General features: G+C 40.2%; 2 long non-coding RNA genes across 2 annotated transcripts; one reads left to right on the forward strand and one right to left on the reverse strand.

Annotated features, from left to right (window-relative positions):
• Positions 1 to 5,844: 5,844 nt before the first annotated feature.
• LOC124857783 lies at positions 5,845 to 15,103 on the reverse strand. Its single transcript, XR_007035682.1, has 2 exons — positions 14,969 to 15,103; positions 5,845 to 8,050 (listed from the first exon to the last, which is right to left on the reverse strand). It is a non-coding gene; the product is annotated as an uncharacterized LOC124857783 (long non-coding RNA).
• An 8-nt stretch (positions 15,104 to 15,111) lies between these two features.
• LOC124857782 lies at positions 15,112 to 17,516 on the forward strand. Its single transcript, XR_007035681.1, has 2 exons — positions 15,112 to 15,247; positions 16,951 to 17,516. It is a non-coding gene; the product is annotated as an uncharacterized LOC124857782 (long non-coding RNA).
• The last annotated feature ends 7,039 nt before the right edge of the window (positions 17,517 to 24,555 follow it).

Below are 24,555 nucleotides of genomic sequence, written 5' to 3' on the forward strand. Positions count from 1 at the left end.
ACTGTTGCAGAAGATATGAGTCTCTGCTCTTGAACTGAATGTGGCAGAGTGGATGTGCATTTTCAGGCAGCGGTTGCTACTTTTGTGTGCATCTTGCAGAAGCAGAAACAGTACCAATCAGAGGAGTCATTTGCACTGCACATTAAGATCCAGCAGTGGTTTTTGATATGAGCAATGTGGCTCACCCCGCAAGGAGCTATCCTTTCTGTATGCAGACAGGAACATAGGAAGAAAATGGTAGAGGTTTAAAAATTAAAAAAAGAACAGGCAGAGTAACAGCAGGAACCAGCAAAGAACAATGACAAACAGTGATCTAATATACTGAGAGAAGAGTGAAGAATCACAATGCATGCAGATGGATTAATGGGGGATTTGGAACAGCTGTGGAAGACAGAAAACAGGCAGACTGAGGGAAGGTGAATAATTAGCACAGAGGAAGCGGAACTAGACACAAAGAAACTACAAACCAGAGGGAAAAAGACTGACACTGAGAGAAATGAACAGGATATGGCAAGACCTTTTGAGCAATAATGAACTTAAAAGTGATCAAAACACAAATACAAACCAAAAACCATGCACCCAAGGATCATAACATTTTGTATTCAATAAGCAAATAAATTGGATGTTGCCTGTTTTCTATCTTCCTGGCCTAGCTTGTTTTCTGTATATTCTCAGCGACAAAAATAGGATATGGTTCCCTCTGTTTTAAAAGACTAAGCAAAGTATAATAAATTTTAAAGTTAGAGTTGGATGCACCCAAGTCTGCTATTAAGTAGGCGTTACTAGATATTTGGTGTGCTGTTTACTATCTAGAAGAAGAAAGAACAAAGCGTTGTTATTAAAAGGAAAATACTTTTATTATTTTATTATCGTGGAAAATAATAATGTATTGTACTCTCGACCACTTGTTATTGTCAGATCATTTTATTTGGCTAGTAAGCAAAGTCTCCAACTGCATCAACCATCTGTGGCGGCCAGCCAAATCTGTACTATTCTCAAATTGCAATCGGGGGCCCCACTGAATCTGCCTAGAGGCTGCAAATGGCCCCCTGGCCGCACTGTGGACACTCCTGCTTTAGGTGTTTCTACAACTTTACTGAGGTCCACTTGTGGTATATTCAGTTGATTGAACATGATTTAAAATGGAGTACAATTATCTTTATGGTGTATATAGGTGTCAGTAGATATCTTAGCAGAAAGGAAATGCCTGTAGACCTACGAGACCACATTGTGTCAAACAATGAATCCGGGGATGGAGACAAAATACTTTCTGCAGCATAGAACATCCTGAAAAGCACTGTGATCTCCATTATTTGGAAATGGAACAAGACCTGGCCTCCTGACCCTGAATATTTAGGGAAGAAGGGCCTTGGACAAAGATGTAACAAGAACCTAACAGTTACAAAGTGGAGTTTCAGTGTTGTCTTGAGGAACAAGAGTCACTCCATTAATCTGACCTTTTGAGCAGGGTGGACAGATGGACATGGCAGCCCTATTCAATTTTGCCAAAATTTAGTTTAAAGATTGTCAAACCAGGAGAAATTAAATTATCTGGTCCGATGAAATTAAAATAGAGCTTTTTGGTCTGAACTCCAAAAATCATGTCTGGAAGACAGACCACCACCTGACTAGCGTAATTTCAGCTGTCAAGCGTGTTGGTGGCAGTGTTGTGCTGTGGGCAGGTTTTTCTGTGGCGACAACTGGGGTACTAGTCCGCAGAGGGTAAGATGACGCTCCTGAGTGCTCTGGATTTCAGACTAAGGTGAGAATGAATCTTCCAACACAATAAAACCCAAATAACTAAGTAGTGGCTTCAGGAGCAGTCTGTAAATGAGCTTGAGTGGCCCAACCAGAGCCTGGATGTTAGTCTAAATAAAAATGTTTGGAAAGCCCTAAAATGACTGTCTGGTGGCACTGTATGAAGTATTTATTCTGTTTGTGAAAATGCAAAAAATAAGATTTTTAGTTTTCTCCAAAATATTGTTAAAACTAATCTCTTCTTTGGTTTTTGACATTAGGACCACCATCATGTGTTAAAACTGCAATTCATTGATGAACGCTTTATTTTTATTCCATATTGAAAGCACAGGCTTACCCACGACACCTTTCTTGCTGCATTTCTGTGGCAAATTTTCACTTGCTTGTAGTTGTGAAGATTTTTATCCATCTCCCCCATGTTTCTTTCTCCTTCAAATTTCTATCCATCCCCCCACATCCACTGCCAGTCCTGCTCCCACAGAGCGTCGCACTGCTCAGACTCTCTGTGTGCCTTGTGTCAGATCAATAATGCAACCATAAATTTCATTTAAATAAACATTAGTAGCCTACTTAATTAATGAAACCTCATCTGCAATTTGTCAGTGTCAGAAGCGCTAACCCCTTTGATGTTGGTATGAATATTCCTTTTCAGAAAATGAAGAATTCGCACGATTAGTTCCTATTGTGCCGTTAGCCTCTTCCTGCCTTTCTGCAGCGCTGCCTGAATCTGCGCGGTGCTTATCAAGAGTACACAGCATCGGCAGATTAAAATCATTTACTGAGCTGCAAGGACAATGGGTGACTGTAAAATGAGTGCAGGGAAACATTATGAAAAATAGTGGGGGTGAATATCTAATGAATCTAATCTACATACAAGCAATCTGACCAAATGCCTGAGCAATTTCAGGGGCTATACATCAAAAAGTACATGACATTAAGATTAAATCCATTTCTGGGAGGTTCACACTCATGTGCCATAATACTTGATAACCAGCGGAGTTAGGAGAGATAAATAAAACTGAGAAGTATAAAACAAACCATCATAATGTGAGATGAGTCTCTGACCTGTCCTTGCCAGTGCACAAGAAGCAGCTGCTCATGACCCACTTTGAATCAGATACATAATTCAGCGGTGGGTTACATGGCTTCCACGCCACCAAAATAATATTCATCAAAACGAGCCAGCAAATCTTCTTCAGCAGACTCGCTAACAATCCAACATCAGCTGGGGGAACAAGCCATAAAAAACGTCCCTGACCTAAATAAGTCAAGTTTGTCAACTCGTTGCATGATTTACTGAGTTTAAAACATTCAAACAGGATTCATTAACAATTGAACTAAAAATCACACTGACAGCGGTTCAGCACACTCAGAAATGAAGTGAAATAACTTTACATTGAAAATATGTTTAAACTAAAGAATAATGATAACAGCAGAAGAAAACAGCATAAACAGGGAAATCTGTGAAATTGTGTAGTTTTATCCAATAATTCCATTAACGCTAACAGTCAAAGAGAAAACAAATGTACATTCTGCAAAATACAACAAAACCCAAACCATTTCTAAAATAAAACAAAAGTATATACAAAACATACCTCTACACATAAACAATTAAAGCAGCAGAAAAAATGTATCAGAAAGTGTAATAATGAAGTAAAAACACAACATTTCAGAAAATGTATTTTGTTATTTTCATGTATCATTTTTTTTTCTCTTTCACATAAGTTCAACATAAAGTAGTCCATACCTGTGAAGTTATGCGAATTTAACATGGCTTTTAAAATATTTTACAAATGAGAAACTCAGAATCCTGGTGTGCATTTAAGTTCTGCCCCTTTTTCTCTGATACCTGTTAATATATTAAAGTGCAACAAATGCCTTCCAAAGTCACCTCATTAGTAAGCAGGGTTATAAACCCATTTCCAAACACCAGTGACAAAGCTTGATCACAAGTGGACAAATGTTACCAAAGTAAAGAAAGAAGAGCTACATCTTAGACAGTGAATGTCTCAGTAAGGGTTTTACGTTACCTTACCGTTAGAACAAGACAGAACACTGTCTTTGAAAGGGAGGTGGGAGTGATATCAACACAAGTACCTCATACCAACTCTCAAGCACGGTGGTGGAGGGGTGATGATTTGGGGGGGGGGTTTCTACTACCCTTCACTGAGATGGCCTCAAACTATTCTATATTGGTTTTGAACAGTCAAATGTGAGGCCATCGGTCTGACAACTGAAGCTTGGCTGAAACTGGAGCATGAACATGACAATGATTAGAATATAAAAACCAGAGATAATTACCTACTCTGTGTGCCTGAGCGTAATGGGATACTTGTCTTAATAAAAATGCTGCTAAGATTTTATTATTAATATTTGTCACCAACGTTTTGTTTTTGTTTTTAAAGATGATTTTTGTGAAAAGCATGAAAATAAAGGATTGTCATAGCTTTTCACTTGTCATCTATTAACTGTACAGTGATTGTATAGCCTCAGGCTGGACTTGTATATGTATCAAATACAACTTATTCATATTATTCAAGCAGGTTTTCACTTGAGTCAATCATACTTGAGCCTTGACCTTTAATTGCATTGGGCAGACATGCAGCAAAGTTACTGAGATCGGGAGCTGAACCCTGGACAGCTGTGTTTGAGGACTAACAACCTCAGGGGCATCTATGCCAGGCATTGCCCTTTTTATTTGTCTTTTTAAGTGTAATTTTTGACAGATGTTTAAAGATCTGCGCACCCTGCTTGACCTGAAGTTCAAATGCATTCAAATTTTACAAATGCAGAGCATTCCTAATATTAAACTGAGAAGAAAGAATGAAAAAATAATTAAGAAGAAAAGTGGGAACAATGCTCCCGTTTGGCTGGGGTTCAAGGCGGTTTCCATGAAACCTGGACAAAAAGGAGCTCTGGTGTGTGGGGTGGGAGTTTTTATTAATTTCATGAAAATATATGTGAGATATTAAAAAAAAAAACATGAAAAGTGTAAAAATAAATAAAGATTATTGGAAATTCCTGTCACAGGACACTTTTACTATACTTGTTGGAATGGACCATGCAAGGCAGCTTCATTCATATATTTTATTAAAAAACTGGGTTAGAGTATTAAGAGTCAAGCTGATTAAAGCTCAAGGTATGAAGGAGACTGGATAAAAAAGGAGAAAATCACTCTTTGGGACACCTGAAATAGGCCAGAGGCTGGTTTCCTCCTATCAGAGGAGTCCTGGGAAGCCGGAGAGACTGCAGGGAAAAGAGGACAGGGAGGAGGTGTTGGGGTGGGGGATTCAGCTGGGCCTTAAGTGTGCTATCATAGGCACCTCTTGTGCCTGCCTGCTTTATTTGCAGTAGTCAGGTTAATGAGTCCACCAGCCCACTTGATGTTGAGAGGCCCGCCACAAAGAGCTGCCTCATTAGAGCTAGCCTGGCATTCTGCTCTGAGACAAGGCGACATTCACGCCACTGAATGCCTTTACGCTCTTCAATGCTGCCAGCCTGCGAGGGCCAACGCCATGGCATGGACCCCTCCTGCATGCTCTCTGGCACTTGGCCAGCCACACCACAACCCTGAGGCTGGCTGAGCAAGCTGGACGGGTGCAGGGCGAAGGATTGCACTAGTCCCAAGACCAGTCAGGAGGAAGCATAGATCACATGCAGGAAACCATTAAATCCAGTTACCTCTGAACTCTTCACTGTTTTGCCTCTATTTTTACTGTTTCCTTAAATTCAAGTCTCACCTCAACACTCTTTACTTTCTGCGCAAGCCTTCAAAATATAAAAAAACAGCTCCTGACTAGAAATGTCAATTCTAAATATATTCTCATCTTAAAATCACAATCGCTGCCTCAATGTATCTAATTAGTGTGACATAATGACTGAAGTGCAGTTAGAGAGTCGTGACAGGAGCACAGTTTCCGTCTGTGATACAAGTCGCTTTATCAGCCCAGGTGCAGGTATGACCTACTTAATGAGAGCTGTAACAAGGTAATTCAAATGTCACAGCTACGTGTAATTTCTTGGTTTGCAGCTAGAGGTGGCAAACTCTGTTTCTGTCAGACAACGAATATAACAACACACATAAAGTAATGAAACATGTGTTTATTGAAATGAAAGATAAGAACAAGCTTTAAAATGAAATCATCATTAAATAGCAGAGAAACAGCAGACTTCTTAAACACCCTATATGTGTTTCAGACATCTCACACAACTCCCCAAGCAATCTGAATGCAAACATACACGGCCTATGAACTCTTTTACATTCTGTCCTGTTAAAAATATGCATATGCATTCAAACCTCGTTACTCTAATACCCCTTAAATAAATTTTGTGCAACCAGTTGCCTTGAGACATTATATCATTAGCAAATAGATTGCCTTCTGTGAAGGCCTCAGACATCTGTTAGAGATCATTAGTGAACAAACAGCATCGTGAAAACAAAGGAAAATGGCAGAACAGGCAAGTACAAAGTTGTGGAGAAATTTAAAGCAGGGTTAGGTTATGAACTAAAATCTCAAGCTATGAAGATCTCAACGAGCAATGTTCAATCCATCATCTACAAAAGAAAATGGTATGGTATGGTATGGTAGCTGCAAATCTACCAAGACATTGCTGTCCACCTAAACAGATGGAATGGGCAAGAATACATAAATCAGAGAAGCAGCTGATGGTAACTGCGAAGAAGCTGGGAGCTACAGCTTAGGTGGGAGAGTGTGTTGACAGGACTGTTAGAGGTGCACTCCACAAACCTGGCCCTTATCGATGAGTGGAAATAAGAAGAAAAGTGTTGACAGAAGCCAGGAATACTCCCTTTTAAAGTTTATCACAAGCCATGTAGGGGACACAGTGAGCATCTGGAAGAAGGAGCTCTGGTCAAATGAAACAGCATCATGGATGCTTCACTATAGCAGAGACAGGAAAAATGGGCAATGTTTATGGGGAAATTCATGGTGCTAAATACAGGACAATCCTGAAAGAAGGCCTGTCAGAGGTTGCAAAAGACCTGAGACTGGATTGGTGGTTCACCATATTTTAGGACAAACGTTTAGAGCTGTAATAAAATGGTTTAGCCCAAAGCATATTCATCTGTTCGAATGGCCCAGTCAAAGTACGAATCTAAATCCAAATGAGAATATGTGTCAAGACTTGAAAACTGCTGTTCACAAACAATATCCACCAAATCTGAATTTTAACTAATTTGCAAAGAAAATCTTTAGATATGCAAAGGTTGTACAAAAATATGATGTATCACATAAAATTCCAATAAAACACAGATTAGGGTTGTAATGTGACAAAATGTGAAACAAGTTTGGATATAGTTGCTTATCCTGTTTCATTTTATTTTATATGGTGGTTTTGTAGTTTTGAGCAGTTGCCCCTTTAAAACTCTTTGTGAGGTCCTGAAAATAACATACTACATATACATCTAACATTTATTCTTAGTCTACAAAATCTATTAAAATGTCAAGGTTAACATGAGAACACAATGTCACTTTTTAAAGTTACCACAATTCCTGTTTAAGCTACAGAGGTGAGACAATGTTAGTTTCATAATGTACAGTGCAAATTCTTTTAAAACCATTCACAAACACCAGTGTTTCACAGTTGTTGTACTGGAGCAGATTAAGTTAACTCTCTGCAAAAAAAAGAGAAAAACAAATCTCTCCTGGCTTCAGGTCAGGAGTTAAATCTTTTCTGCATAGGCAATCTGCTGTTTCCACCGCACTATTTATAGCAGTGGGCAGAAACAGCTGAGCTGACTGCGGTGATGTCACTGGTGCTGATGAATGCTTTGTTCCTCGTGCATGCCACCTGCGTGTGCACACGCTGCAGCAAGGAGTTGGATGCAGGAGCCAAGATGGCATATATATATATATATATACATATATATATATATATATATATATATATATAAATCCCTGTCATTGAGTGCCAGGCTTCTAATGAGCTACGTAACCTTAGAAAAACATCCAGGCCTCAGTCATTGGTGTCCGCGTTAATGCCACGGAAGAATTCAGTGTTTGTGGCTACCATGTGGAGCTCAGAGTAAAATAACATCACACTGCAGCTGAAAGCAGGAAAACATCTCCTGTATGGTCTGAAGCATTTAATGGTTGTGAGCTCCCCCCCTCTCAGCATTCAGCCGTGGCGTTCAAGAAGCACCATACCCACGTATATATTTTTAGCAAGCCTTTGGGCTTCTTTCAGTGTCCCTAAAAGAGCGCGGTTGCCCGGCAACCGTTATTGTTGCCATGGAGATTCATGTGTTGGCAGCTGCTGCAATCAGCATCAACTTGAGGCGCACGTTCCCATTCCGATAGTCAGGCAGGCGAATGACGAAGGCAGCGAGGACACACATCCAGAGAGGGAGAGAGAGAGAGACAGAGACAGAGAGAGGTTAGTAATCAGTGTGAAACATACACTCATCCGTTACCCGCTGCATTAATACAATTACATGAAGACAAAATGTATGCCCTTGCTTTAGCGTGATGATCACGCTGGAGACGGAGGAATACAACTCCATCTCATAACTGATCTGTTTCCCTAAATGCACGCTGCTGCTTTGCTTCTGACACAGGCCACAAAATAATAAAATACTACATTTCAGACCAAACTGGATATTTTCACTTGCTGCTGTTTCACATTGACCTGCTGGGATAAGTGATATGTTGCCTCTGTCCAACCCTTCTATGGTTATGCATCTATGTCAACTGGAACAATTGTAAACAAAATTGAGAGTGAAAATGCATTGGAATCATAATAGCTGTTGTTTCCTCTTTGGGTTCTTTTCCCATTTTTTTTTTCCTTTTGAGCTTTCTCTGTCATTTCACTGTTGACATCACATAGCAATGTGGGGATAAAGAGGCAGAGAAAAACAATAACAGACCCATTGACCCCCATTTCACAAACCTTGGGGAGAGAGGGAAAAAAATCCACTTACAAGGCTGGAGCAGACCTGCTGATTGGGCTTTAATGGGTTTTCTGTTAGAAGGAACAGTGCAGCACCAGGTCCTGACTCCTGTCCAGTCCTGAGCGGCCATGCTCCTGCAGCCCATGATTTACATCAGGAATCTCAGACCTCCAAAATGAAGTGTGATTTGTGTCACAGAGATGACTAGAGATTAAATAAATTAGATAGCTGTCAATTTTTGTTTTTCAGAAATTTAATGGGAAAATATTTTTTATTTAGATTCATGGCATACAGAGTGATATATTTAAAGTGATTTATTCCTAATTGTCATGATCATGGCTTATAGTCAATAAAACCCCAAATTGTGTTTCTCAGACAAATTTAATAGTGCATAAAAAGAAGTTGTTTGTATAGAAATATTAACCTATTAAAAAGTAAGTTCTGTGCATTATATGCACTGAGTACTGGGTTGGGTCTCCTTTTGCTTGAATTACTGCAGCTGAGCACCTGAAACTCTGCTGAGATGTTAAGGAAGCCCAGGCTGCTCTAATAGAGGCAATCAGCCCATCCTGATCATTGGCTCTGGTGACTTCCTTCTGAAAATACTCCACAGCTTCTCTGAGATCTAGGTCAGGCTAGTTTGCTTGGTAATTAGGCACAGTGATATCATGGCTATCAAACCAGGTATTGGTACTTTTTGCTGTGCTGGTTGGTGTTAAATCCTGTTGAAAAATTAAATCAGCATCTCCATAAAGCTTGTCAGCAGAGGAAATGCCCTAAAGTTCCCCAGTAGATAACCTGAACCTTTACCTGAATTTGGACTTGATAAAACACAGCAGATCTCCCCTACTCATCACTGGCTGTAGAGCATTTGCATTGGCCCTTAAGCAACATGGATTCTGTGCTTCTCTGCTCCTCCTCCAGCCCATTTGACCTCCGTTTACAAATTAACTTGAAAAATAACTTTCATTTGAATAAGGGGATTGGCATTTGTGACATTGATTCTGGTTCAGAGCTGACCTAACACAAGGAATCCGACATTTGAAGCCCATATCCTCGTCAAATGTATTTTGTTTCACAATCTTCTCAAGCTCACGGTTTTCTTTGTTGCTTGTGCACATTTTTCCTTCTACTAAACCTTCTTATAATATGCTTGGATACTGTGCTTTATAAACAGACAGCTTCTTTAGCAGTGATCTTTAGTGGCTTAACCTCCTTGTGGAGGATATCAGTGACAGTCTCTCAGTTGTCAAGTCAGCAATCTTCCCCATGACTGTGTGGGCCATAATCTGCCCATAAAATAACATTACTGTACATACTTTCATCATCATTCTTATGTAATTTTCAAATTTTTTGAAATTAGATTTGGGCTTTTCATTAGCTGTAGGCTATAATCACCAATATTAACAGAAATAAATATAATAATAATTTGTGAGTAATTAATGTATATACCTCTTTTTGAGGTGAATTGCTGAAATAAATTACGTCTTTAGTGATAATGTAATTTATTAAGAGGAACCTGTTTTTAAAGCCGATCCTGCTCTGAGTGCTGTTTAAAATAACTGTGACCAAGGAAGATGAAGCCGGAGCACTCAAGTAGAAGCTATTGTTACTGAATTATTGCCAGGGAGACGAGCATGTGTGTCCAAAATTAATTAATTAGTATAATTCGATTTCTGTTTATGGTCTCACAGGTCACATAAGAATAACCTTTGTTGCATATATTGCTGTAAATTCAGCCCTTTCTTAAACAAATCAAGATAAGGCAGGTCGCTTTGAATTGACATTAAAGCATGTGTTGAGAATGACCCTTCAACCACTGACTTCACTAAAAGTAGAATGTAGTTTATGGTTCTATAATTTTTCCTTCCCTTACAGCTTTAATTGCCTCCTTGCAGCAGAAACATATCTTTAGGAGTCAGATGTGATGATCTCCTGGCATAAGCATGAGCATAGAGGCTCACCTCGCTTTCTGTGGATGCTGCTGGTTGACATTTAACATCACAGAGAGAGGGGAGGTGGAGAGCCCGGTGCCCTACATGCACATTTGACCCCTTGCTAATGTCAGAGGGGGTAGATCCCAAACACACTCATCCGTACTTTACTCACACAAAGCAATGACAGAATACAAAGTATCCATCTCTGAAATTGCAAAGACTTTACTGACCTCTTAATGTTTATTTGGAGAGAGGTATAATTTAATCCAAGACAGTTACAGTGCAGGTAACTGATGACAAAGGTTTTCACTGTGCTATATTTGGAGAATGTCTTTACTTCCATTTGCCTTCCAAACATTATTTTAAAAATGAATTATATAATAGTTATCTTTAGGTGTGTACTGCTTTAAAAGACCAATTATTTAATATCTGGGGTGATGTACAAATGTGTTCGGCATATACTCTTTTTGGAGGACGTTACAAGCACAGCCAGCAGGCCTCCAACCCGGTGCAGCTGACCTGGTTCTGCTTGCACGCAACCATGAAATAACAACTGCTGTTTGGCGTTTGGTGCTAGCTCAGGGAACGTACCATCCCTACTCGGGTGGAGCATGCAGGCAAACCTCATCGTCAGGATTTTGTGAGTGGAAGAAAAAAAAAGAGAAGAAATCAGAACGAGGTCACGTCCTGAAAGACAAAGATAAGGATCCGCTGGGCTGTCCTCTAAATCTGGAGTCTATTTGTTGCACATCACATTTTTTATCATACACAATAACACAATGCTGCAATTCAGTAATGTTTTCATTTTTCCTTATCTCTCTCTCTCTCTATATATATATATATATATATATATATATAGAGAGAGAGAACATTTTCTTTCGATGCTTATATGCTGATTTTATAAAACATATATATATATCAAATAAATATTTTTAATTATTCAACACAAATTTACTGATGATAGGTGTTACATTTTTGATTCATGTAAGCAATTTCTTCAGATTCTCTACTCTAAAATTACACACACACACACACACACACACACACACACACACACACACATATATATATATATATATATATATATATATATATATATATATATATATATCTGATAACATTTTAATTCATCATCAAATAAAACAGAGGCAATTATTGAAGACAAAACTGCTAGAATAAAATAGACAGATTTAAAAGAAATAGCTAATGCATTTACACCTTAAAGAGACCAAGGCAAAGCTATGGGAGCTAACTTGAAGGCTGTCTGTTGCTGGGTGGGGGGAGGCCTCCATGCTGTACGACCCAAAACATAAGGAGGGACTCGGGAGTGATAAAAGCAAAGCGACTGACGCATCTTGTCCCGACAGCTTATAGGGCTGCAGAGCGCACATCAACCCATTATCTGCTTGCACGCCTTTTTTCTGTGCATTTTGCTGCTACAGGCGGCATTATTCTTTAGATCCGGATCCCAGTTCGTCGCAACGACTCCAAAACAGACCAAAAAGGACGTATGATGTTGTGTTTTAAATGCGCACGAGCAAGACGAAATATATATATACATTATATATATACATTTTATAATCTAATCTAATCCTAAATAGAGATATATTAAAAAAAAAAATCGGAAAAATGTTTGGTAAGGTGGGCGAGCTGCAGAAGAAGGATTTCAGAAAAAAAAAACAATTATAGTCCCGGTCGGAGAGGATTATATTTTTGCGCATTTTGACGCCGGAGGGAAAGATGCGCACACAGCGTTGCCTTCGTGACGCTCAAAGGCTGAGCTGTTAATTTCTTTAAAAAAATAAATAAACACATCGCCTGCCTCCTTTTTGTCCTTTAATATGGAGGATAAAATGTCTCTTTGCAACCGAAGTCCTGTTCCAGGGATGAATGAAGCAAATTCACAAACTAAATCCAAAACCTCAGTATTTCCAGCAGTGGCTTCAACCTTTCCAAACTTCTGCCCAAATGGTGGAATGTGCTTCTGCAGCCGGTGGTCATTTCTTCTTCTTTCCCCCCTTTTACGCCCCTCTTCTCTCCCATAGCTTTTTTTCTCCAGCAATCCCTGATCCCTGGCTCGTGATTAATAAATGTTTATGTGTTTTGAAGTGCAGGACAAAAGCGGGGCTGGCCTCTGACCTCTGGTAGCCCCGACTTTGTGCGGGGTTCATTGTGAGGCACTGGGAACGGAGGCCCTAGGACCACTGACCCCCCTACACACACACACACACACACACACACACACACACACACACACACACACACATACACACACACACACACACACACACCGTTAGCCATTCATGTGCGCACCGCTGCATGTCGCCCCGCAGCTTCCATTGTTTCAACGGGAACAATAGCAGCACCTCCCCTCTTCCTATTCCTCCATCTCACTGCAAGAGAAAAGGCAGCTTTCAAACTTCCCTCTATATGCATCCTGACGTAAGCCCGGACAGAGTTTCCCTCCTACCCTTCAAAATAAAAAATAAAAAAGAAATGTTGACAAAACGTTAACACTCTTAGTGGTGTGATCGCTCATGTTGCATCACACGCAAAGGTTGCATCACTGCAGAGTTGATTCTTTCAAAGGCCATCAGTGAAACACAGTGAAACTGGGGAACAGAGGGGTGGTTGATGATGCAAAACCTGCAGGTGCATTTCATTTTAAATACATTATATTGACAAGTACTGGGCATTAGTGGGGTTGTGTGTGTTCTGTCTTGTCTGCAGAGCTGGTGAGGTTGCACAAATGACATCATGTGGACCATGGTCTCTACTGAATGTTTGGCTGGCAGTCAAAGAAGTGAATTCAGAAGTGAAGTGGAGTTGAAGTTGAGGTGGGGGTGGGGGGTCCAGTACTTCCATAATTTATTATGAGTGTATATAAATACCATCTGCATCACCTGTATGCACCAGCAGAAGCTGATGGATGTTTTTAGACAAGTAGTATAAAATGGGATTCATTGTAAAAAATACAAACCTTCCAAATTATTCTAATAAACAGAACACATTGACTGCAACAAGGTGATCCCAGCCAGCATATGTACAGTACCTTGCAAAAGCACCTTAGACTTTTTTACATTTTGACACAATACAATTGCAAATCTTTGTGTATTTTCTGAGGTATATATATATATAAATATATATATATATATATATATATAAACGCCCGTGTCACTTGCTGCCTATAGTGTGAATACATTATGAAAAGAGTTCTCTAGGGTGTAATTTCATTTCAGTATAAATCCAACTGTTCGGCGAAGGCCTCAGTGGTTTATGAAGCATCACGAAGACCAAGGCACACAGCAAATAGGTCAGGAATAAGGTTGTTAAAAAATTTATTGAACAGTTACATTATAAAACAATTCCCCAGGTTTGAACATCTAACAGATCACAGATTAATCAGTCAGTCAGTCAGTCATTTTCTACCGCTTATTCCAGATTAATCAGTCATCCAAAAATGTTGAGTATGGCACAGAAATCTACCTTGACATGGCCATCCACCTAAACTGACTGGAGAATCAGCCATGTGTGGTGGAAAACTAGCACCATAAACACATATAAAATTCACTAAAGTTTGTTGTTGTGATGTCAAAATTAGAGAAAACGTTCCAGTGGTTCTAACAGTTTTGCAAGGCATTGTAAGTGGGCCCACGATTTTGCTCACCCTGAATTGGTACCAAATGGGTATGAAGTAGGCCTGGGCTCACAATGGGCTTCTTGTATGGGGACCACTTGGGTTAACTAAATACATTTGGGGACTTAATGTAGGTCTTCGTCTCAAATTGGTGTATAGAAAATCAACACATAGGTTATCCAGCATTGTCATTTAACATGAGGCCATTAAGTAAACTGCCTACATTGTTTAAAAGTTTTTGTACGCATGGAAATGGTGGCTGGAGTGGTGCAAAATACATACTGTGAAAATATGCATGGAATTTATCAATTTATTTTCCACACCAAAACCTTAAATATGGCACTTTTAGAGCATCAGATGCTAAAATGCTTTAAACTCTACATGGTAATGATGGAAAAACAGAAAATATTTGCAGCATTCATGGGAATTTGAATCTAAAACCAACTAATAATTACATAAAAACAAACCACTAAATATTTGACTTCTAGAGCGTTAAACACTTAAACGCATTAAATGCTGCAGGGTTACGGTGGACAAACTAAAAATCTGTGCAACAGGTATGGATATTATAATCTACAAAAATACAAATAATCCCATAAAAAGACTAAACACAGGGTTTCCAAAGCGCACAGTTCAGTATATAAACGCCTGAGCGGTACGCGCTTGCGTGTGGGAAGCGAGAGAGAGAGAGAGATTTAACTCAATGTAATGCACACAACGACCTACCCTCTTTTGAAAAAAAGCAAGGGGCGAGAAAGCGCAGCCATGCTTTGCAGAGGCTACAGCGTCGCTCTCATTGGTAGTATGAACCTCGTCGCCAAACGGAGTGTGTGCTTTCCTCGTTCGCTCGCCGCTGCACCGACACAAACCGGGAATACAAGCCTATGAGATGAAAGGGTGAAGCAATCACAATAATGCCGCAAATCAAGTGAGAAAACCAGCAGGACGCGGATACATATGAGCTCATTGTGCCGGGATCCACCATATGGCGCGGACCTCCTCATAGTGAGTATGTTACTGTGTTGCGGTAATCAATTATTTATAGGTCAAATTTGCGATTTTTGGCTTTAAATGTTCCTTTAATATCTGCGGTATGAAAGAAAAGAAACTGGTATCTGGAGATGTTTCGCGACGTAACGACATAACGGTCCTGTGTTGCTCTTCTCTTCACGCTGCACTTGCCATTGTTGTTGCGAGCTCTCGGGAATAAAGCATTTCAGGTGGAAAAAAAATCGCTAAAACATGAGCAAACCCATACGGGCAGTTGCCTGCACATCGTTTCATGTCGAGGGTTGCATAATCTATAACAAGGGTTAAAAGAGGACCGTGGGTTTCTGAGCTGCAGCGCGGCGCTTAAGGACAATAGGGTCATTTTTTTTTTTCCTTTCCCCCCTCTCTGACTTCCCCTAGAGACCCTAAAACCAGAACAGGGATAACCGATATGATTTGCACTGAATGTGGAGTTATCTCAAACTAAAAACGGTCGATTTCCTTTGTTTCTGTATCCATCTCCTCTCCACAGCAGCGAGTGTATCCAAACCAATTAACATATGTGCTATGCCTGCGCCTCTTTATTCCCAGTACTGTGAATTTTTGCCCCTTCGTTGGAATAGGGAGCTGGTTCCGGGTGGTGATGCGTTCAGGATCTCGGGAACTTACATACAGCACTGACTTTAAAGGAATTTTGTCTGTTTTTAATGCAAATTATGCATATTTATGTGTATGGTGTTGGCTTCGAGCAGGATGCGGATCTCATAATATTCAATAAATACGACAAGTAATAGATCATTTGCATTGCATTTGCACATTCTATAACCTCCTGATGACAGACGGAACAGTAAGGTTAACGTTTCATTAAATGTCACTGATTGCTCAGCTCGTCACATCAAAGCCAAAATGCAGCAGTCGCTCCGCTCCAGCATCCCTCCCTCCATCACTGTATGCGAGGGAGTGCACGAACGTGTGCGTGTGCGCATGCTCAAACGAGCATGTATTAGTGTGAGCGTTGCTTCACAAGTGTTCCCATTTTTTTTTTTTTTCCTCCAATAGTGCAGTGTTGCATAACTGTTCGCAGCCCAGCGGCAGATTTGGGACTTCGCAGCACGCACTGAGGCTGAGTTCTCCAAGCCGCCGCAGAACTGGTAACATGTATTCCATGCTACATAGTCTCACATAAACTGGGATAGTCGGGAAATGTCCCTTCTGGTTTCAAGGACGCAGGTTAGGCGATGAAGAGGGGACTCTGGGTAATACAGAGAAACATCTGTTTTCCTAGTGACGTCACCAGTCCCACCCTCCCCTCCTCCCCCCTCTTCTCTGCCCGTCATCCCAATCCTCTTGTGCTGAAGTCAGATTCCTCATTTGTTTGGCTGGAGCACCGTTAATCCCAAAGTCAGATGGAGGGGAAAAAACACCGGACGGCGAGAAGATCTGTCCCATTTAGTAGGTGTCGGTATGCACGGTTCGGTCTCTGCGTCTCCGTAATTTTGCACGTAAAAAAAAAAGGAGAGGATGAGGATTCCGCAGTTGCTGCCCCGTTTTGAGATTTGCGGCAGTTTTTTTTTTTTAAGAATACGCTGAAAACTAATGGTGGAGATTGACTTGTTTGCACGTTTTTTGCACGTTTTTTTATTATAAAGTTGTGAATGTATAGTGTGCATTTAACTTCAAGGCTCATGGTGCATTTTCTGTTTGTTTTTCCTTTTTAGGTTACATTATGGGATTATGGAGGACGTCTATGCTGTCTGCCGCTTTGGACAATAAATACGGAGTCCCTTTCCCATCTGCAAAACCTGCCTGGGACGTGTATTCATTTTGCCCTGAAAACTGTCTTATTTGCCTTGTAACCCAACCTCTTTACATAAATGCATAAGTACATAGGCAGACCAATGCAAAAAGAAAAAAAATACCTGGAGCAGGAATGTCATAATGTTTGGATTTCTATTTCTTATTTTCGGTCAGCAGGCCAGGGCGGCTGCAGAATAATAGGCTTACAGGCGCAATAAGAGATTTCTTCCAGCTGTCTGTTTTTTCCTAAAACAGAGTGACTGCACTCTTATGTTTCTGTGCAAAATTCTCTTAGATCCACGGATTGCGTCTCTCCGTGTTCACAGCGGACCTTGATTTAATGTCTTACAATTAAGGCACGCGGTGAATGCCAAGAGATGATCCTCCTCTCTTCGAAAAGACATCATGAAATCACTAAACTGCATTAAAAGAAGTGTATACTTCATGTACTGCCTGTGCTTTTTAACAATAAAGTGGTTACACATTAGGAAGTTCTGGTTTCATCTTAGCATACATGCTCCTGGTGTGTGTTAGTGTGAGCCTGTTTGTGTGTGTGTGAGAGAGAGAGAGAGCAACGGGAGCTGTCCGTCCTAACATAGGCTGCCAGAAGCGCTGTCCACCTTCTGTGGTTCTGAAATCTGCAGCCTTTTGTTTCGCTCGCCTGTGGAGAAGCGGAAATCGTGCAGTGCGGGATTCAGATTGCGCAAAGCCTTAACATCGGCATTCCCATGTAACCATCAGTGTTTTGTTTCAATTTGATTAATCAGATAATAAAATGTCCAAACAACGAAGACAGCCGAATCAACAAATTCCAGCTCAGATTTGTGAAATAATCGAACAAAATTTGCAAAGTTATTTTAATTACAGGTCGCCTCTTTCTCTTAGAGAAGAACATACGTAACGCACTAAAACTCATTTTATGACAGCAATATTAAACATCCGCTGTAAATGTCGAGAGTAGCGTGAGTTGAGCCGCTTAGGACCAATGCCACATTAAATTCTTATCAAAATGTCCCTGAGCCTGAGCAAATATCCCGCGGTCGGTGTCTGTCATGAGGTTCAGGACAAGATTTGAGAAGTAATTTAAAATTATGTTAATTCTTCATCTCATTAGTTAATAGGTTTAATTCGTAATGCTTTGATAGCAGAAAATAATCTAATCTGGATTAATGTCATGAGTCTGTGGATGTCATCTCATAAATGACTGGATGGATGGATGGATGGATGGATGGATGGATGAATAAGAGGCCAATCGTCTCTTGAAGCAGTTTTCTTAAAATGTATGTAGAATAAGCACTCAGCATTTGTTTTATATTGAAAGACAACTTTAATTTTGATAGTTTACCACAGAAGCGGTTGAAAAAATTATTGTGAAGAAACAGTAAATTGTTATGACTGTACGAATCCACAACCAACATCTACATTTTGCAAATAGCAGTACAAACAGCAGTTGGTTGGAAGCAGTGTAAAAGCGCGCCTCTTATGTTTGCCATTTCGTAAATATTACATCAGCTGTGCCACAAAACATGCATTTCAAATTTAAATTCAACAGCCTGAGAGTCTGGCCTGTGCTGATAAAAAGAAAAAAATCTTGTAGTTGAATGAAATCCATAAAGCTGCCATGAAGAATGTGCACATACTCTGCTGCTCCCTCTGCAGAGCCGTCTGGGCCCAGGTCCTTTCTTTTTAGAAAGGCTCTACTGTCCTCTTGTGGTAGAAATTAGTACTACTGTTAAACATTCTGTTTTAAATTCAGTTTTTATTTATGTAGCGCTAGATTACCACAAATGTCGCCTTCAGACATTTTACAAGACAAAAAGGTCCAGTTAGTATCTAGTTATATAGAAATATGACTAATAACTAAATAAAAAAAAACTGATTAATTCAAAGTGAATTGTGTGCTGCAAGATACATTTTAACATGTGGATATATTGGAATCTGGAATATTGTATTATAATATCTGGAACTTTATTTATACATGTGCATTTTGGTCCAACGTTGATTTAATGTCCTTTCACTCATCATGACATTTAGCGTGGCTTTTGGCTGAACTTCTGTAATTTTTATTATTATTATTACCTCCGCCAATGAGGTTATTTTTTGTCAGCATTGGTTTTTCTGTCCGTCTGTTTGCAAAGTATTTAAAGAACTAATAAACGGATTTTGATGCCATTTTCAGACAAGGTGCGTAGTAGAACAAGGAACAGATTATTAGATTTTGGTGGTGATGTGGAGCCCCATCTGGATTTTTTTGAAGGATTCTTTATCATTGCCAGATCATGGTGAGACAACTTGGAATTCCAACATGGTGGCCTTGGCTGAGGTCTGCGCTTTCTGAGTGCTTTTCTAGTTATTGTTATTAAAGTCTCACCATTCACTCCACTCTTAGGTTGTTTTTTGTCATTAGGGCTTTCCACATTAGTTAACTCCTCTGTGTTAAGTTTCTTAGTTGTTTCCTGTGTTTTGACTTTTAATGTATAGTGTTGGTCTCCTTCCTCTTGGTTTGTAGTTCATTTTTTGTTTTGGTTTCGTTTCCTCTTTGTTCTTTGCGTTAATTAATTATTTTCCCTCTGCTCCTTGCTCAGTACTCTCCCTCAGCTGTTCTGCATTTCTCTGATTAGACTCACCTGGTTTTAATGTCACTGCTCACTCCTCCTTGGTATCTAAGCGCCACTGTTCTCTGTTGTTTTTATCTACCATGATTTTACACCTTCCTCTCCTGGTGTCTGTAACTGTTGTTTTCATTAAAACCTTCATCTCATCATGTTGCTCCAGATGTCTTGCCTACAGTTGGGTTTGCCTCATCAACACTTTATGACAAACACGATTTGGAGATTTTTATTTGTTAAAAATGTTTTAAACAATGTATTATTTCCCTTCAACTTATCAGTTTTGCACTGCTTTGTGTTGGGTCTATCACATAAAATCCTACTAAAATACACTAAAGTTTGTGGTTGTAATGTTACAATGTGTATAAGTTTAAGAATATGAATGCTTTTGCAAGGCACTGTATACTTCCTGGTTCCTGCAGTGCATTCTCAAATCTTTCTGTAACCCCTCAGGTTTCCGTGCTGGTTTATCACCTCTTGCCTTTACCTTTTACTCAGTCAGTTTTTAGCATAGTCGTGGTTTCATAAAACATCTCACAATTAATCATCCTTTGTGGAGTCTCCTCTTAAACTCTTGGAAAAAAAACACAAAAAATTCTTTAAAAACCAGTCATAAGATGACCCAAAACATTGACTGTCAATGTGTTGCGCATGTTTATGTGACAGTTATTAAAGTTAAGGAGAGGGAAAAATCTGAGCATTGACCTTTGGTGAAAAATCTGGCAGCCCTCAGTCGGAAATTCAAAAGTCAGCATTAAAAGTGAAATGTCAAAACATTGTGTTTTCTTTCAATATTATAAAATGACTGCAAAAACACGCCTTGCGATGTACTGCCGACCTGTCCAGCGGAGAAGTAGTGTGATCCCTCCATATTTTGAACACACCCTATGGTCCACTTCCTTAATTATTGAGACAACCATCCCGGTCTGTCTTACTGTAGGCGTCATCGCTCTCATCTCACTTCACATGACATTAAAGAGCAGTGTCAACCACAACAGCCCCCAAAAGTCCAGATCCCCCAAGCATTTCAGAGTGAATTTTGTCCACTACTGGTTTCCTGCCTATATCAAGCTTTTTTCTACCTCAGCAACCTCTGCTTTTGTTATGGACTTGACTGTAAACTGTTCCAGCACACACTAAAACTAATGGTATGGAGATGCCAGCAGACCCACATCATCTGCAAAAAGAAAAGATGAAACCCTGAGGTTCCCGAATCAGACACCCTCCTCTTGGAGGAAGTAATCAATCAAACATGAGGTGAGTTACCAATGGATGTGACAATAACTGAAAGTAAACCAGCAGTATAAATAGAAAGGAAGATGATTACTAGAACATAGAACAGGTGAGTCTGATTACCCCGGTTGTAGGACAGTAGTGCTGCCAATGCCAATGTAAGGCAGCTGAGGAAAGTAACTAAACAAAATGGACACTGAACAAAATAATAAAATAACGCAAAGTCCTACAAATCATGAACTTATGAATGGATAAGGTCAGTAATTTCTCAAATATGTTTCTCTTCTCATGCTGCATTTTCCCTCATATTTCTAAAGAAGGATCATAATTTCTAACCAAAACTCTTTGGTAAATGTAATTGTCTCTGGTGGGTGACTCAAGGCAGGAAGCGCAAGCAGCTCTTTTTTACGTGCCCACCTCATTCCTGTTTCACAATATGTAGCTGCCAAGGCATCAAACTCAGATGAGGAAACAATCTGTGGCATATTCACAATGGTTTCAATTGGCAGGGGTCAGTTGTAATCACTGCTAAAGGTACCTTGAATGTGTGTGCAGCAATATGCCATGGTAACAAGCTGCAGTACCTTGTTAGGACATGGAGACGGATTTTCTCTGATAATGAATTTCACAGAGCATCTACAAATTGATTCTTGGGGTGAGTAATTGCAAAATTGGCTCTTAGTGTGCCAGTAGAATATGTAAAGTGAAGAAGAATGCTTAAAGAGTTGATTGCATCGCAATAAGGGCACTGTGGGGATTGCAGGGCTACGGTGAACGTCAGTGACACCTGTGGAGTTTAGGTGAGACTGATCTGAAATGAAAACTGTCAAACGTTCTGAATATCCGTTAAATATCACAGTCATGCACTGCGATGGACTTGCGACCTGTCCAGGGTGTACCCCGCCTTTTGCCCATAGACTGCTGGAGATAGGCACCAGCTCCCCCGCGACCCACTATGTAATAAGCGGTAGAAAATAGCTGACTGACTGACTGACTGACTGAGATCATAGTCATACTGTTCTCACATGGCAATAACTGATTATTCTGTCTAATATTCTAAGTGTACAGCCTGTTAAAACAGGCCCTTGCAGAAGTATTCACACCTGTTTAGCATTTTCACATTTTGTCATGTTACAGTCACAAACTTTAATGTTTTTCATTTATGATTTTGAGTGATTTTCCTAAATAAAATAATAAAATCCAGGGTAGCCTTGAAAATTAAATAAAAAGAATCCATCTTTTTTAGAAAAACAGCTGTTTTGTAAAGGAATTAGAAGATTTTTTATAAAACATTGGTGGACACATCATTATGAAGACCACAGAACACAACTGACAGGCCATGGGGAGAGGTTTAAAGCATGGTTGAATCAAAACAAAATACCTAGCTCTGAACATCTCATAGAGCACCGTTAAATCCATTTGTAAAGCATGGCACTACTCCAAAACTACTATGGCCATCCACCTAAACTGACAGGCTGATCAAGAAGATAAATCATTATCTCCCTAAACACGCCAATCCCTTCAGTGGAGCATGTTGGTGGCAGCATTATGCTGTGGGTATGCTAAATATACAGGTCCTTCTCAAAATATTAGCATACCCACAGCATAATGCTGTGGGTATGCTAAATATAGTTCAGTACTGGAAGAAAACCTGGAAGCAGCTGTATAAGACCTGAGGATGGAGCAGATGTTATGCTTTCAGCAAGCAGAAATATACAGCCAGAGCTACAATAGAATGGTTTAGAGCAAACAATATTTCAACCTTGTGTTATTCAATTCAAATTCAATTCAAAAATACTTTATTAATCCCAAAGGGAAATTAAATGTTGTTATAGCTCATATTATGAAGGTTTCTTCAAAGAGCCGTTGTAGATGCTGATGGCTGTGGGCAGGAAGGATCTCCTGTAGCGCTCCGTCTTACAGCAGATCTGAAGAAGACTCTGACTGAAGACACTCTGTTGTTTTAGGACAATCTCATGAAGAGGATGCTCAGGGTTCTCCATAATGTTCTTCATTTTATGAAGAATCCTTCTTTGTCCAATGATCTCCAGAGGTTCCAGATGAGTCTCCAGAACAGAGCCAGCCTTCTTTATCAGCTTGTTGAGCTTTTTTAAGTCCCTGGCTCTGATGCTGCTTCTCCAGCAGATGATGGTAGAAGAGATCACACTCTCCACAACAGACTTATAGAAGATATGCAGCATGTTGCTGCAAACACCAAAGGACCTAAGCTTCCTCAAGAAGTACAGTCTGCTCTGTCCCTTCTTGTAGATGGCTTCACAGTTGCATCTCCACTCTAGTCTGTTGTCCAGGTGAACACCGAGGTATTTATACTCCTCCACCACCTCCACTTCTTCTCCCATAATATAAATAGTTTTTGACTTATTCCTGTTTCTCTTAAAATCTACAATCATCTCCTTTGTTTTAGTCACGTTCAAAATGAGATGATTGTTTCCTCACCATGCCACAAAGTGGTCCACCACCTTCCTGTACTCAGCTTCTTGTCCATCTCTGATCCACCCCACGACTGCAGAATCATCTGAGTATTTCTGCAGATGACAGGAGTCTGTCTTGTACTGGAAGTCTGAGGTGTACAGAGTGAAAAGGAATGGTGAGAGTACTGTCCCCTGTGGTGCTCCTGTGCTGCTGACTACTTGGTTAGACTCACAACCCTTCAGTCTCACAAACTGTGGTCTGTTTGTCAGGTAGTCTTTGATCCAGGAGATTGTTGAGGCCTCCACCTGAGTCTTCTGGAGTTTCTGACAAAGCAAATCAGGTTGGATTGTATTAAATGCACTGGAGAAATCAAAGAACATGATCCTCACAGTGCTGCTGGCTTTGTCCAGATGACAGTGGGTTTGTTGAAGCAGGTGTATGATGGCATCTTCAACTCCAACTCCACAGCGATAAGCAAACTGAAGGGGGTCCTGATGGTTTACTGTTTGCTTACTCAGGTGGGCCAACAGGAGTCTCTCTAGGACCTTCATGATGTGAGATGTCAGGGCAACAGGTCTATAGTCATTGAGGACTGATGGGTGAGTTTTCTTTGGTACCGGAACAAGACAGGAGGTCTTCCACAACACCGGAACCTTCTTCTGGGCCAGGCTAAGGTTGAAGAGGTGCTGCAGAATCCCACAGAGCTGCTCTGCACAGGCCTTCAGGACTCTAGAGCTGACATGATCTGGACCTGCAGTCTTATTCCTATTCAGTCTCTCCAGTTGCATCTTCACTTGACTTCTTGAGACACACAGGTGGAAGCAAAGGAAGCATCAGCATTTTCTGATATGGTTGAAGGCAAACATGTAGAAGCAGAAGGGTCCATGGCTGAGGTGGAAGATAAAAAATGTGAGGTGTTACTGGACAGCTGTGGGTCCTGTGGGTCAAAGGAAGGTGGAATGTCTGTTTGGCTGTGAGCAGGAGAGGAGGATGCGAAGCTTGTTTCTGAACTGAACCTATTGAAGAATGTGTTCAGTTCATTGGCTCTGTCCAGACCTTCATCGGTCTGATCATCCTTCTGCTTGAAGCCTGTGATCTTCTTCATCCCTGTCCACACATCTCTGATATTGTTTTGCTGGAGCTTGCTCTCCATCTTCTTCTTGTACACCTCCTTGCTGTCTCTTATCTTGACTTTAAGTTGCTTCTGTGTAATCCTCAATAATTATCTGTCTCCCTCTCTGAAGGCTCTTT

Source organism: Girardinichthys multiradiatus, chromosome 21 (genome assembly GCF_021462225.1).
Source record: "Girardinichthys multiradiatus isolate DD_20200921_A chromosome 21, DD_fGirMul_XY1, whole genome shotgun sequence".
In the NCBI taxonomy this organism is placed as follows: Eukaryota; Metazoa; Chordata; class Actinopteri; order Cyprinodontiformes; family Goodeidae; genus Girardinichthys; species Girardinichthys multiradiatus.